The sequence below is a fragment of the Heterocephalus glaber genome, unplaced genomic scaffold (assembly GCF_053883595.1).
Source record: "Heterocephalus glaber isolate CG9 unplaced genomic scaffold, H.glaber_assembly_v1.0 deba00001452, whole genome shotgun sequence".
Taxonomy (NCBI): Eukaryota; Metazoa; Chordata; class Mammalia; order Rodentia; family Bathyergidae; genus Heterocephalus; species Heterocephalus glaber.
The window spans coordinates 10,778,731-10,791,908 of record NW_028258302.1 but is presented as its reverse complement, the minus strand read 5'-3'; the positions used below and the strand labels follow the sequence as shown (position 1 = coordinate 10,791,908).

Below are 13,178 nucleotides of genomic sequence, written 5' to 3'. Positions count from 1 at the left end.
CACTGCAGAAGGCAGTATCTATTTTACTCCATTTAATCATAAGGTAAGGAATTCTCCAACACAAAGACTTTTAGATGACATGGATACAAAAAGAATGAAGATGTCCAATACGCATCCCAAAGGCACTTCAATCTTAACATGTCCAAGCTGGATTTATTATCTTTGTTGCCTTCCTACTCCGTAAGAAATATAGAAAAAGAATTTGACCTTCTTCCAGTCTTTCATTTTTTACTCAGAACCACCATCCATTCAGTTCCACAAGTCAAAAGGAGCTGCCTTTGACTTTCCCTTCTCCCTCATTCCCCATAGTCAAGTTATTATCTCTAATCTATCTCCATCCACTTCTGTTGATCTCTTTTCCCCATCTCTGCTTCCTTCACTGTAGTTCAACCCACCCCCTCCACCCAGTCTCCCCTGTCTCACTATGTAGAGCATCCTGGTTTAGAACTCACAACCCTCCTGCTTTAGTCCTTGGAGTGCTGGGATTACAGATGTTTGCACCACACTCAGATTTTTAAGATTCCATCATCTCTTAGCTGGATCCCTATAATCTACCCTTCCCTCCCTCTAATTTATCTTCCACACCATCAACTTTTCAAAGTGTTTACCTCACCATGTTACACCCCCCCCCATTTAAAAATACATTAGTGGTTCCAAAGTTCTTAATATGGCTCCACAAAACCATGATGGTCTGACCCATGATTACCTCACCCCTACTCCACATTACAGCCTTATCATCCTTTCCTGCTATGCTCTTTCCAACCAAGCACCTAAGTACCTTTTGCTCCTACTAGCTGGACTACTCCTGACTGTTCACAACTTTCCCTAATAATTCCCACTCCAGATTTCCAATCAAGTATGGTACTTAAACCAGGCACAATGGCACACACCTATAATTCCAGCACTTTGGAGGCTGAGGTAGGAGGATTGCCTTGAGTTCATGACCAGCCTGAGCTACGCAGTGAGACCCTGGTTCATTAAAAAAAAAAAAAAAAAGACTGTAAGGAAGGCTTCCCTAAACAAACTTCTTTCATAAGCCAGTTTTCCCTTTCATCTATGTTCTCATAGTACTTTGTACCTTTCTTTCAGGTTTGTCTCATTTCTGAAGTACGCATTTATTTCATCTATCTCCCCAACTAGACTGCAAGTCCTGGGAAGACAGGGGCCAGGTAAACGTTTTGCTTACCATTGCACTCCGAGAGCCTACAACAAACACTCTACCCATAGTGGGTCTGAATAAGTTTCTGTTAAAATTGGAATGGATTCTTTCCCTTAAGATTTGAGCTGAAAAAGCAGAGTTTAAGGGAATAATAGGTAATTAAGGAGGAGCAGCACTGAGAAGCATAAACTTTAGAAGGTAGGATGAAGGTGAGAGAGGAAACTCCCAACCACCCTTCTTTGTTGCAATAAATACTTTATCACTAACTTGATGTGCTTAATTTTTGTTGGTATTGGGGATCGAACTCAGGACCTTTCACTTGGCAGGCAGGCACAGAGCCACTGAGCTAATTCCCTGGCCCTTGATGTGCTCTTTTTTTTTTTTTTGGTACCAGGGATTGAACTTGGGACCTTGTGCTTGTGAGGCAGGTGGCAGAACCACTGAGCTAAATCCCCAGCTTGATGTGCTCTCTTTAAGAACACTTTTGCAGAACTCTCTAGCATGTTTTATTTTATTTTATTTTATTTTTTTGGTACCGGAGATCGAACTCGGGTCCTTGTGCTTGCGCAGCAGGCGGCGAAACCACTGAGCTAAATCCCCGGCCCTCTCTTGCATGTTTTAGTTCACAAACCCTAATATGAAATGTTTTGTCCCAGGCATGGTGGTACAGCCTGTAGTCCCAGCTACTTTTGAGGCTGGGGCAAGTGAATCACTTGAGACCAGGAACTGGAAGCCAGCCTGAACATCACAGCAAGACCCTTGTTTGTTTCAGAAACAAAACAAAACTTTTGCTATAACGATGTTCAGGTTTTGTTTGGAACTGGGAATTGAACCAAAGGCCTTTGCACTGAGCTATATCCCCAGCCTTTTAAAATTTTTTAAAATTTTAAGACAGAATCTTGATAAATTGCCCCTGCTAGGCTTGAACTTGCCATCCTCCTGTTTCAGCCTCTCAGACAACTGGGATTAGAAGCATGTGCCACCGCTCCTGGCTTTTCCAGGTCTTTCCAGGGAATCTTCACTGAGTTCTTGCACAATAGCTTGAACACATCAACAATACTGAGGTCTAATGGTTTTGAAATACTTTCCACTTGCCTATTCAAAATGCACCCAAAGCACCTTTGGAATAATAAAGAAATGACATCAAGTGCTAATTACTGATGAAACCAAAGTGATAAATTTTATCTAACATGATTAAGACATGGGAGAGGAACCCATTAAAAAGTTAAATGTATGTTTTGAAAATGTCTTTTCTCCTCGTTTTACTAAAATGCAGTACTTTTCAGTACCTGACTGCAGCATAAGTTGCTAGAAAACTAGTTTATAGAATTTGCATATAACAAGAACTCAGTGATTTACTATTTTAGCAAATGTATAACCTGATTATTTGTATTCTAGCTATCAGAGACACAGTATGTCAGATGAGAAGCTTGATATACAATGAATTTTTGTATTTGGAAATAAAAAATCTGCTTTTACTAATTTTATACTAACTAAAGGTTATGTTCTCTTATCTCAGTCTATCTGGGTTTTCCTCTTCAAATGAAATGCTTGTAACCTGCAAAGGTTTATAAAGGGTTATCCCTGACTAAAATAACTGCTTCTATCAAGGGGAAAATTTTGTGGAAGTGACTTCTATTTGAAGTTGCTAAAGTTAAGTACAATAATGTCACATGTACTTACACAGTAATTGTGGGCACGCCTAAGTCCCTCCCTCTTTCCTAACCCAAATTCCCCACATCCTAGAAATCCAGCCCTTCTGCCCTCCGGAAGCGCCTTTCCCAACGTAAAGTACATTTTAAAATTTAAGCTCCTGACTAAAATAATGCTCCGCAGCCCTTTGCTAGGGAATCTGGGCGCCCTGTGCCTCTGGAGGGTGCACCGGGGTGTGGGGAAGGGCAGGGGGAGTGGGCGAAGCAGCTGGTTGGTGCCTGAAATCTGTGCGTTGCCCCTTTAATTGCGTCCCCAGCCCTCGGGCGTTTCTGTCCAACGCCCACGTCAGCAAATACCTTTTGTTTCTCTCACATTGGGGCTACTTGTTTTAGGGCGCAAAGGATCGGCTTCGGGAGTGGGTCTGGCCCTTGCCAAAAACCAGGAATCGTCCCCGACCCGCGCGCGGCCAGCCCGTGCGCGGCGACCCGCGGTAAGACGCTGCGCTCGGCGCGGGCGGACGGAGGGCGGGCGGGGCGTCGGGGCTGCCGGGCCGGCCGCGAGCCCTGGCGGGCTGGCGGAGGCGGAGGGAGGCGGAGGACGGCGGCGCGGGCTCGGGCTCGGGCTCGGGCTCGGACGGTCGGCGTGGGCGTCGGGATGCGGCCCCGGGCGCGCAGCCCACAGACGTCCGGGCCGGGCGCGGTGAGAGGCTCAGAGCAAGCGGGCGCCATTTGCAGCCCGGGGCGCAGCGCGGCGGCGGCGGCGGGGGCTCCGAGGACTGGGGACCGTCACAAAGGAGGCGCTGTTGGAACGGGCCTCGGGGCGCCGGCGGGCACCGGCTCTAGACCGCCTCTGCCCGCGCCCGGCCGCGCCCTGCGCCCGCCGGTGGCTTCTCCTGCGAGCCCGGGAGGGGCTCCGGGACAATGGCCGCGCCGTCCGCCCCCGCGCCCGCCCCGCAAGCCTGGCCCGAACCGAACCCCGGAAAGGCGGGAAGGCGCGGAGCCTCCTGGCGGTGGCGGCGGGAAGGCGGCGGGGACGGAGCCGTCGGGCGCCGGCGCGGGCCGGCGGCGGGGGACGGCGGCCTCGGTGGGGCGCGCGGGGCGGGCCCGCTGCTTGGCGAGGGGATCCCGGGTTAGCAGCCCGAGCTGAGCCCCTCAGCGCGACCCCTGGTTCTATCAGGACGCGATCCTTCTGAGCTCAGAACGGAAGGGCGAGACTGCACGTAACAAGCTCGGAGCCCGACCGTTCCTGACGGATCCAAACCATAGGTTCGCATCTCTACCCAGAGAGCCTGTCTCTTTTGTAAATTAGTCAGCGTTTCGGGTTTCTTCTCGTTCACATGTCCTTATGTATCCTTAATTGTACCAGTAGCCATATTCCATCTCTTTCCACGACGTGTTTGGAATTAGCTTCACACCTAGTGGAATCCTAACCACACACACCAATCTCACTTCCGTTCTTAAAAAAAAACAAACCTTTATATTTGCATAACTTTATTAAGTAAACGGAGTGTTTTCACCTGTATGCAGTCTTTCATCTAATTTCACATAAAGCTACCTAGTCAGGCTATTGATCTCCACTTGGCAGAGGAAACGTGCTAGGCGCAGTGTGGGAACTGAGTGGTCAGAACTTCCTACTGAAGCTTTAAAAACCTTCACCTGTCTTTATCATTTAAATCATATTTTTAGGGGGTTTTTTTGGTACTAGGGATTGAACTCAGGACCTTGTGCTTTCGAGGCAGGTGGCGGAACCACTGAACTAAATCCCGAGCCCTAAATCATATTTTTAGATAAAACAATTTCTAATAGCCTTAATTCTTTCAGTGATATATGTTAATATTTAAACGGTTTGATGTAATTTTTTTTTCAGTACCGGGGATCCAACCCATGGTTGTACATGCTATGTGAGTGCTCTGCCACTTACCTTTTATTTTATTTTGAGGCAGGGTCTTACTAAGTTGGTCAGGCTGCTCTTTAACGTTCTTCCTGCTTCAGTGTACTCTGTAGCTGGGATTACAGGTGTGTACCACCATGTCTGGCTCTGATGTGGTTTTTCATCCTGTCCCCCAAGAGAGGTGTTTTTTTTTTAATTTTATTTTATTGCTGCATTTTAGGTATACAATATAATGACATCACTGGAAATTTGCACCTTTACATAATCCCTCTTGGTTCTTATTTTTTCCCCCTGCCCATGGCCTCCCCTCAACTCCTCCATCCCTTCCTATTTACACTTTGTTTCCATTTTTTCATTTTTGCTTATTAATTCCATTCCCTTCTTTCCTTTCCCCCACCCCGCCAAGAGTTTTTGTTACTTCTCTGCTCTAAATTGAACAGTGGTTTCCCATCTTCAAGTGGCATCTTACAAAGAGATGCCAAAGAAATGCGCCATAATAGTCTTCAAAGACTTACAAGAACCGTTCTCACATGTTCTCTCACCTCACAATCTGCCCTCTCTGTGACTCCATCTCCCATTGCTCTTCCTATCCCTTTTTGATGTTCCAACATCTACTTGCCTGATCTACCTCTGGGCCTTTGTACTTGCTGTTCATTTGCCAGAAATTCTCTTCCCTCAGACAGACAGAACTCTTACTTCCTTTGGCCTTTACTCAATTACCATCTTTTTTGTTTTTGTGTTTTGAGACAGTGTCTCACCGTGTAGTTCAGGCTGGCTTTGAATTCACTATGTAGTCGGGCTGAGGATTTAGCTCAGTGGTTCTGCTGCCTGCCTCACAAGTGCAAGGTCCTGAGTTAAAAGAAACTCACTATGTAGTCGGGGCTGGCCTTGAACTTGTGACAATCCTCCTGCCTCAGCCTCCCAAGTCCTGGGCTCACAGATGTGTCTCATTACACCTGGCTGTAAATATCATCTTCTCAGTGAAACTTTCCCAACTGTAATTTTGATTCTCTTAATTTTGTTTTGTTTTGTTTTTTAAGACAAGGTTTTGCTATGTAGTTGAGGCTGGCCTTGAACTCACTGTGGAACCCAAACTAGCCTAGAACTCACAGTGAGCCTCCTGCCTCAGCCTCCCAGTGCTGGGATTACGGGAGTGCACCACCATGCCCAGCTTTTTTTTTAAACAGAAAAAAAGCTGGCCTCCAACTCATGTGCTCAAGCAGTTTTCCCCACATACTCTCAGGTAAGCTGGCTTACATACACGTGGCACTGCACCCAGCTCTTAAAAATAAATTTTTGTTTTACTTAATTCCAAATCATTCCTGTCTGAATCCTTTTATGCTGCTATAACAAAACACCTGAGAATGGGTAATTTATAAAGAACAGAAATGTATTTCTCACAGTTGTGAATGCTGGGAAGTCCAAGATCAAGCCATTAGCGGTGCCAGTGTCGGGAAAGCCTTTCTCTGCTCTCAAGATGGCACCTTGAATGGAAGGGACAAAAAAGAGACTCCCTCAAGTCCTTTTATAAGGTTTTGAGAGCCCTTCATGAGATGCTCATGGCCTACTAACCTAAATTTAGGCTCTGCCTCTTAATACTGTTGATCTGGGGAGCTGGGGATTTAGCTCAGTGGTTTTGCCACCTGCTGTGCAAGTGCAAGGTCCCGAGTTCGATCCTGGGTACAAAAAAAAAAAAAAAAAAGCAAAGATCTACAATTTCAATAAAAATAGAAGCATTTTTTTTTCTTAAATTCTTCTATTGGTACATTTTAGGCATACAATACTTTTACATTTATCATTGGGTGCTTGTACCTGTACGTGATGTATCTTGGTTCTTATTTTTTCCCCATTACCTGTGCGCCCTTTACCCCTCCACCCTTCCCTATTTACATAGACTTCGTTTCCATTTTTTTTTTGTCTCCTCTCATAATTTTTCCTTTCCATTCTTTCTTTTCCCCATCTCCTCCCACCACCCCTACCCCTTTGGACCTTTTCCTATTTCAAAGTATCAATTATTAGTTATTAATCCTTTTAATCCTTATTTACACTCTCAGTTTCTCACACTAGAGAAACTATTCGGTATTTACACATGTGTGTCCTATTTATTTCACTTAAGAGTATGGCCTCAATATGCATCCATTTAGGTATGAATGACTAGTTTCTCGTTCTTTATGGCTGAGTGGTACTGTACTCCATTTTATAAAAAAACCATGTGGTATGATTCTTTTAATTCTTTTGGGAAAATGCCCAGCAGGGGAATAGCTGGGTCAAATGGGACCACGAGCCCTAGTTCTTTGAGGTATCTCCACACTGATTTCCATAGTGGTTGCACCAGTCTGCACTCCCACCAGCAATGGAGAAGGGTTCCTTTCTCCCCACACCCCCGCCAATATTTGTTATTCGTTGATTTCATGATACCAGCCATTCTTTGTGGGGTGAGGTGGAATCTCAGTGTTGTTTTCATCTGCATCTCTCGAATGACAGGTGATGTTGAACATTTTTTCATATGTTTATTTTTTATTTTTTAATTTTTTTTGGTACCGGAGATTGGGTCCTTGCGCTTGCACAGCAGGCGGTGAAACCACTGAGCTAAATCCCTGGCCCTACTGGGCCCTTTTTCATATGTTTAATGGAACCATCTTTAAAAAAAAAAAATACTGTTGCTCTGGGAATTAAGTTTCAACATGAATTTTTAAGGGGGCACAAACATTCAAACCATAGCTCTTAAATGTCTTTGTACTTAATTATAAATCTTCCTAGAATTAAAAGATGTTTATCCACCAAAGGATATAGTTATCATTCCAGTTAGCTAGTTTATAATCCAGAGACTTTTGCTAAAGAGGCTAAGGAGATTTGTTTTGGTGGCCCTGGTGGGACACACTAAGTTCTAGATTAATATTAATGTTATGTATCTTTAAATAGCTGGTCTTCCAGAGCACAACTTTAAGTTATACTTTTTTTTACCTAAATCTTCAGTCTAATCATAGAAATACATGTCTTTTCCTCCTGTTCCAAAGACCTTTAAACCTAATGGTTCTTAAAATATGTAATTGTCTTTTCCACCCACCTTTTTAAAGATCATTGAGCTTAATGGGGATCTTGAATTTTATAATATTCTTAGGACTATTATAGGCATGTAACTCTTATTAAAGACATTTTAAATGTTTCCATTTGACTTTTAGATGTCTCGTTTGAAGTAGCCTAATTTGCTGTTTCAACTGACAAGACCTGTCTATTGAAGAAAACCTAAACTGTATTGCCCATTTCCATGGCTTAATCACATATTCTGAAAATTAACTTTTCTTCTTTTTTTAAAAAATTTTTTATTTTATTCCATTCCCCCCAAGCCCCATCCCCTCCCTATGTACAAAAGCTTTGTTTCCATTTTTTCCTTATATTTTCATGTCCCTTCCTCCTTCTCTCCTCCCTTGTTCCCCTTCCCATTTGAACACTTTCTTCCCATTTCCCAACATCCATTATACATTTCAGTCCTTATTTCCACTTTCGGTTTCTCACACCGGAGAAACAATGTGATATTTAAACACGTGTGTCCAATTTATTTCACTTAAAGAGTATGGTCTCAAAGTCCATCCATTTAGCTATAAATGTCTGAAGCTTATCCTTCTTTATGGCAGAGTAGTGCTCCATTGTATAAAACCACATCTTTATCCACTCATCCAGAAAATTAACTTTTTTTTGATGTATCAAGAGTACTCTTTAAAAAAAAAAAGTATTTATGAGGGCAGGGGATTTATCTCAGTGGTACCACTGCCTGCCTTGCAAGCGCAAGGTCCTGAGTTCAATCCCTGGTACCAAAAAAAAAAAGTACTCGTATGATTGTAGATTATGTTAAAACACTGTAGATATAAATGTTATCAAGATGTAACTGACTCAATGTATTGAATAATTCCTATTGAAAAAGTTCCTGGATTTTGTTCCTTCTATCGTCACTACCATTTTCTTCTTTTCTCTCTCTTTTTTTTTTTTGGTACCGGAGATCGAACTCGGGACCTTCGCTTGTGAGGCAGGCGCTGGAACCACTGAGCTAAATCCCCGGCCCTTCACTACCATTTTCTTAATAAATTCTTCACCATTTCTTGTTTCAACAATTGCATTAGGTCATTAATCAGTCTTCCTGGTCCTTGCCTCTATTGTCTCAGGCTTATTTTGGGTATCCAAGTTGGATCATGTATCAATAATTCCTAATATCTATTGAGCCTTAGCTGCATAGCAGGCATTGTGCTAGATGTTCTGCATATGTTATGGTGGGCAGAGGAGTCCAAGACGTAGGTGTGCTAGCTTTGGGGTCAGTCAGCCTGAATTGTAATCTCTGTTCACTTGCTCATGGTGCAGCCTTGGAGATTTTCTTTTAATTTCTCTGTGTCTCAGTTTCTTTACCTATTCAGTGAGAATCACGGCAGTACTACCTCTAAGGTTATTGTGAGGGCTGAAGTAAAATAATAAGTATAAAGTGCAGAGTACAGTGCCTAGTATGTAATTACCCAAATATTGGCTTTGCATTTTAATTGAGATTCAACACATACCATAAGATTCACTCTGTGTGTGTGTGTGTGTGTGTGTGTGTGTGTGTGGTACTGGGGATTGAACTCAGGACCTTGGGCTTGAGAGGCAGGCACCACTGAGCTAAATCCCCGGCCCCCAAGATTCACTCGTAAGCGAACAGTTTAGAGTTTGTTGTATTCACAAAGTTGTGCCCTCATCACCACCCTCTAATTCTAGAACATTTTCATCACTACATAAAGAAACACCATGCCCAGTATCTGTCAGTCCCCAATCACATGTCTCCGTAGTCCCCCATAGCCTTGAATCTACTTTCTGTCTCTATGGATGTGCCCCTTTTGGACATTTCATAGAAGTTAAATCATATATATGGTCTTTTGTAACTAGCTTCTTTCACTAGAATAATTTTTTTAAGCTTCTTTCCTGTTACCTTATTGTGCCTCTCTATCCCCCCCCTCCACCAATGGGGAATGAAGCCAGGGCCTTCACACTGAGCTGCATCTCCAGTTTCTTTTTTATTTTTTATTTGGACACGGGGTCTCACTGAGTCAGTCCTGCCTCAGCCTCCTTGAGTGCTGGAATTATAGTTGTGTACTAGCACACCTAGCTAGTACTTAATTCTCTTTATGGCTGAATGACATCCCATTTTGCAGATACACTACATTATGTTTTTCCATTTGTCCACTGATGGACACATCTGTTGCTTCTACCTTTTTTGCTGTTAAAAATAATGCTACTGGGCTGGGGATTTAGTTCAGTGATTCTGCCATCTGTCTCACAAGCCCAAGGACCTGAGTTTGATCCCCAGTACCAAAAATAATAATAATAATAATAATGTTACTATGGGCTGGGGATTTAGCTCAGTGGTGCCGCCACCTGCCTCGCAAGCACAAGGTCCTGAGTTCAATCTCTGATACCAAAAATAATAATAATTTTAAAATGCTATTATAATCATTCAGGTACAGTCTATGTGGACAAGTGTTTGCATTTCTCTTGGATATAGATGTACCAGTGGGATTGCAGGGGCATGTGGTAGGTCTATGTTTAATCATCTGAGGAACTGTCAGACTTCCACATCATTTTGCATGTCCACTAGCAGTATATAAAAGTTCTAATTTCTCCATCTTCTGGCCAACATTTGTTATTTTCATGTTAAAAAAAAAGTATGGGCAACCCATTCAGGACACCTCCTGTCTCTCAGGAGCTATTCCTCTTCCCCATTTCTATTCTCCAATAAATTTTCCTACTCTTAAAAAAAATTATTAACCTGTAATCCCAGTACTCAGGAGGCTGAGGCAGGAGGATTGCTGCAAGTTCAAGGATAGCCTGCATTACAAAGCAAGACCCTAGCTGGTATGGAGTGGTTATCTCTTGATTTTGATTTGTATTTCCCTAGTGACTGATGGAGTTAAATATCCTTTCTCTCTTGCTTTACTTATTTATTCTAGGTATTATTGTATTTATCCTCTTAACAGACGTCCTTAGAGCTTCTTAACAGACAGCATCCTCATTTTACAGAAAGGAAACTGGTGCTTAAATAACTTGACTGTCATACAGCCAGTCATTCGTAGGCCTATAATCATGTTATCCCTAACCTCCATAAAAAGTGCTCCCTTTGGAAAAAAAAAAGTGCCCCCAGAACCTGCAAAAGTAGAGGGGCTTCAAGATCTGGCTCCTGCATACTTTTCTGATTTCGTCTTCCACTATACCTCCATGTGTCTTGTCAGTAACCAGAGCAAACTTCTTCTGCTTCCTGAAGAGGTCACACTGTTTAATATGCTGTTTGTGTCTTTGCATTAGTTGTTCTCTGTCTAGAATGCTCTTTGGCCTCTTTTTGAAGTATGAACTTCTATTCATCCTTCCAGACCTAGGCCAAATGTGCCTGTTGCAAACCTTTGGATATTTCCAGGCCCAGCCATTTGCTTCCTTGTGTTTGCAGTTCCCTCCTATCAGGAACATTTTCTTTAGTGCATTATAACTTTGTTTAAAAGGGCCTTTCTTCCTCTCTGTCTCTCTCTCCTGATGGATGCTGAGCGGCTAGAGAGGACTGACATTTTTGTGCTGGGGACTGAGTTTCAACTCATGCTGGGCAAAGCATTTTACCCCATCCTCAGAGCACTGACCTTTAATGAGTCAATCATTGTATTCCCAGGGCCAGGTATACCCTGGCACAGAGTAGGTGCTCAGTGACTACCTCTCAAATGAATGCACTTTGCCTTTCAGTTTGAATAGCTGCCCTTCTCATAAAAATAGAATAAAGGACTTTATACAAATAGAAGAAGTTATGCATAGCTGTATGGAATTCCTAACAGTATAAAATTAATTATTAAAAGATGAAACTATAGCTAAGTGTGATTGGTGCGTACCCATAGTCCCAGCACTCAAGAGACTGAGGCAAAAGGATCTCGAGTTCCATGACAGTTTGGGTTACATAGTGAGACCGTGCCTCAAAAAAACAAAAACAAAAAACAAGCAAAAGATGAAATTGTGTTTTTTTGTTGTTTGGGGGATTTTTTTTTTTTTTTTTTTGAGACAGTGTCTCACTATGTAGTTCAGGCTGGCCTTGAACTCATTGTGTAGCCCAGAGTGGCCTCCAACTTGGGGCAATTCTCCTGCATCAGCCTCCCAAGTGCTGGGATTATAGGCGTGCACCATCACACCTGGCTCTGAAATTGCTTTCTTGGAATTATTTTTCTAACTCTCCAGAAAATCTCCACATCTTTGGGTCAGTCCTGTGGCTCTCAGCTGCATTTGAAACCGTCTGAAACATGGAAAGTATGACAGAGGCTTTGTGTAACCTTCAGTTCCCTCTTTCTCACTGGTACTGTTGGACAGTGTACAACATGAAATCCTTATACTTTCAGAATATTTGGTGGAAGATATATTCCAAAGTCTGCAATTTATGATTCACCATCAGAACACACTTTGGCAAGCCAATCCAGACTATAATTTTACCTAAGGCCTTCTTAATATATATGCTATACTCTTAAGTGAAATAAATCAGACACACATGTTTAAATATCGCATTGTTTCTGTGGTGTGAGAAGCTGAAATTGGAAATAAGGACTGAAATATATAATGGATGTTGGGAAATGGGAAGAAAGTGTTCAGATGGGAAGGGGAACAAGGGAGGAGGGAGGGAGAAAGGAAGGAAGGAACAACAAAAAAAGTGAAAATAGAAGGAAAAAATGGAAACAGCTTTTGTATATAGGGACGGAAGGGGGCTTGAGGGGGAATGGGATAAAAAAACTAAATTTTTTAAAAAATGTGATATATTATATATATTTGTTAGAGTAGTAATCTGGGCTGGGGGGTTAGCTCAGTGGTTCTGGCACCTGGCTCACAAGCAGAAGGTACCAAGTTCAATCCCCAGTACCAAAAAAAAAAAATAGTAATCTGATTCCAAATACTAAAACTTTAGAATTTTAGGTTGCACATCTTATACAGATCTCATTTCCCTGAAATCTCTTGTGTGATAAAATATTCCTCATTTGAATAACAGCCACCCTGGTTCCTAGAGCATAATAAATGAGATAACATTTGAAATTGGAAAATGGCAAGCATTGTATCTAAAGAAAGCTTTGCTATCCTTAGGTATACATGTAGTTTAAAATGATTACTCTCTCTCAGGGTACCCAAATATGGGTCAAATTTTTTGTGTTAAAAAAATTTTGTGTGTGTGTGTTTACCTTTGTATAAGTTAGCATTCTGTTAAAGATTCTTTTGGGGGTTTTTTTTGGATTGAACTCAGGATCTCGCACTTGCCAGACAGGCACAGAGCCACTGAGCTACATCCCCGGCCCTAAGTTTGCATTCTCAAGGCCACAAAAATGTGTGGTAATACAGTTCTAAAACACATTGCATTTTCTTTCTTGCTTTTTTTTTTTTTTTTTTTTTTTTTTTTTTAGTATTGGGACTGGAAGCCAGGGCTTTTGCACAGAGCAACTCCTCAGTC

The 13,178-nt window shown here is 42.5% G+C and overlaps 1 protein-coding gene across 3 annotated transcripts in view; it reads left to right on the top strand.

The window, feature by feature from the left end:
- The first annotated feature begins 2,926 nt into the window (after window positions 1-2,926).
- Zbtb8a (zinc finger and BTB domain containing 8A) overlaps window positions 2,927-13,178 on the top strand; it is a 52,908-nt gene continuing 42,656 nt past the window's right edge. For 2 of the 3 annotated variants that reach the window (XM_087215367.1, XM_021263269.2), the window contains exon 1: window positions 3,067-3,302. The gene's annotated coding sequence lies outside the window, so the exon portion shown is untranslated. Of the gene's footprint in view, window positions 2,946-3,066; window positions 3,303-13,178 lie in introns of those variants that run through there. The other variant, XM_004850865.3, reaches the window with a different exon arrangement.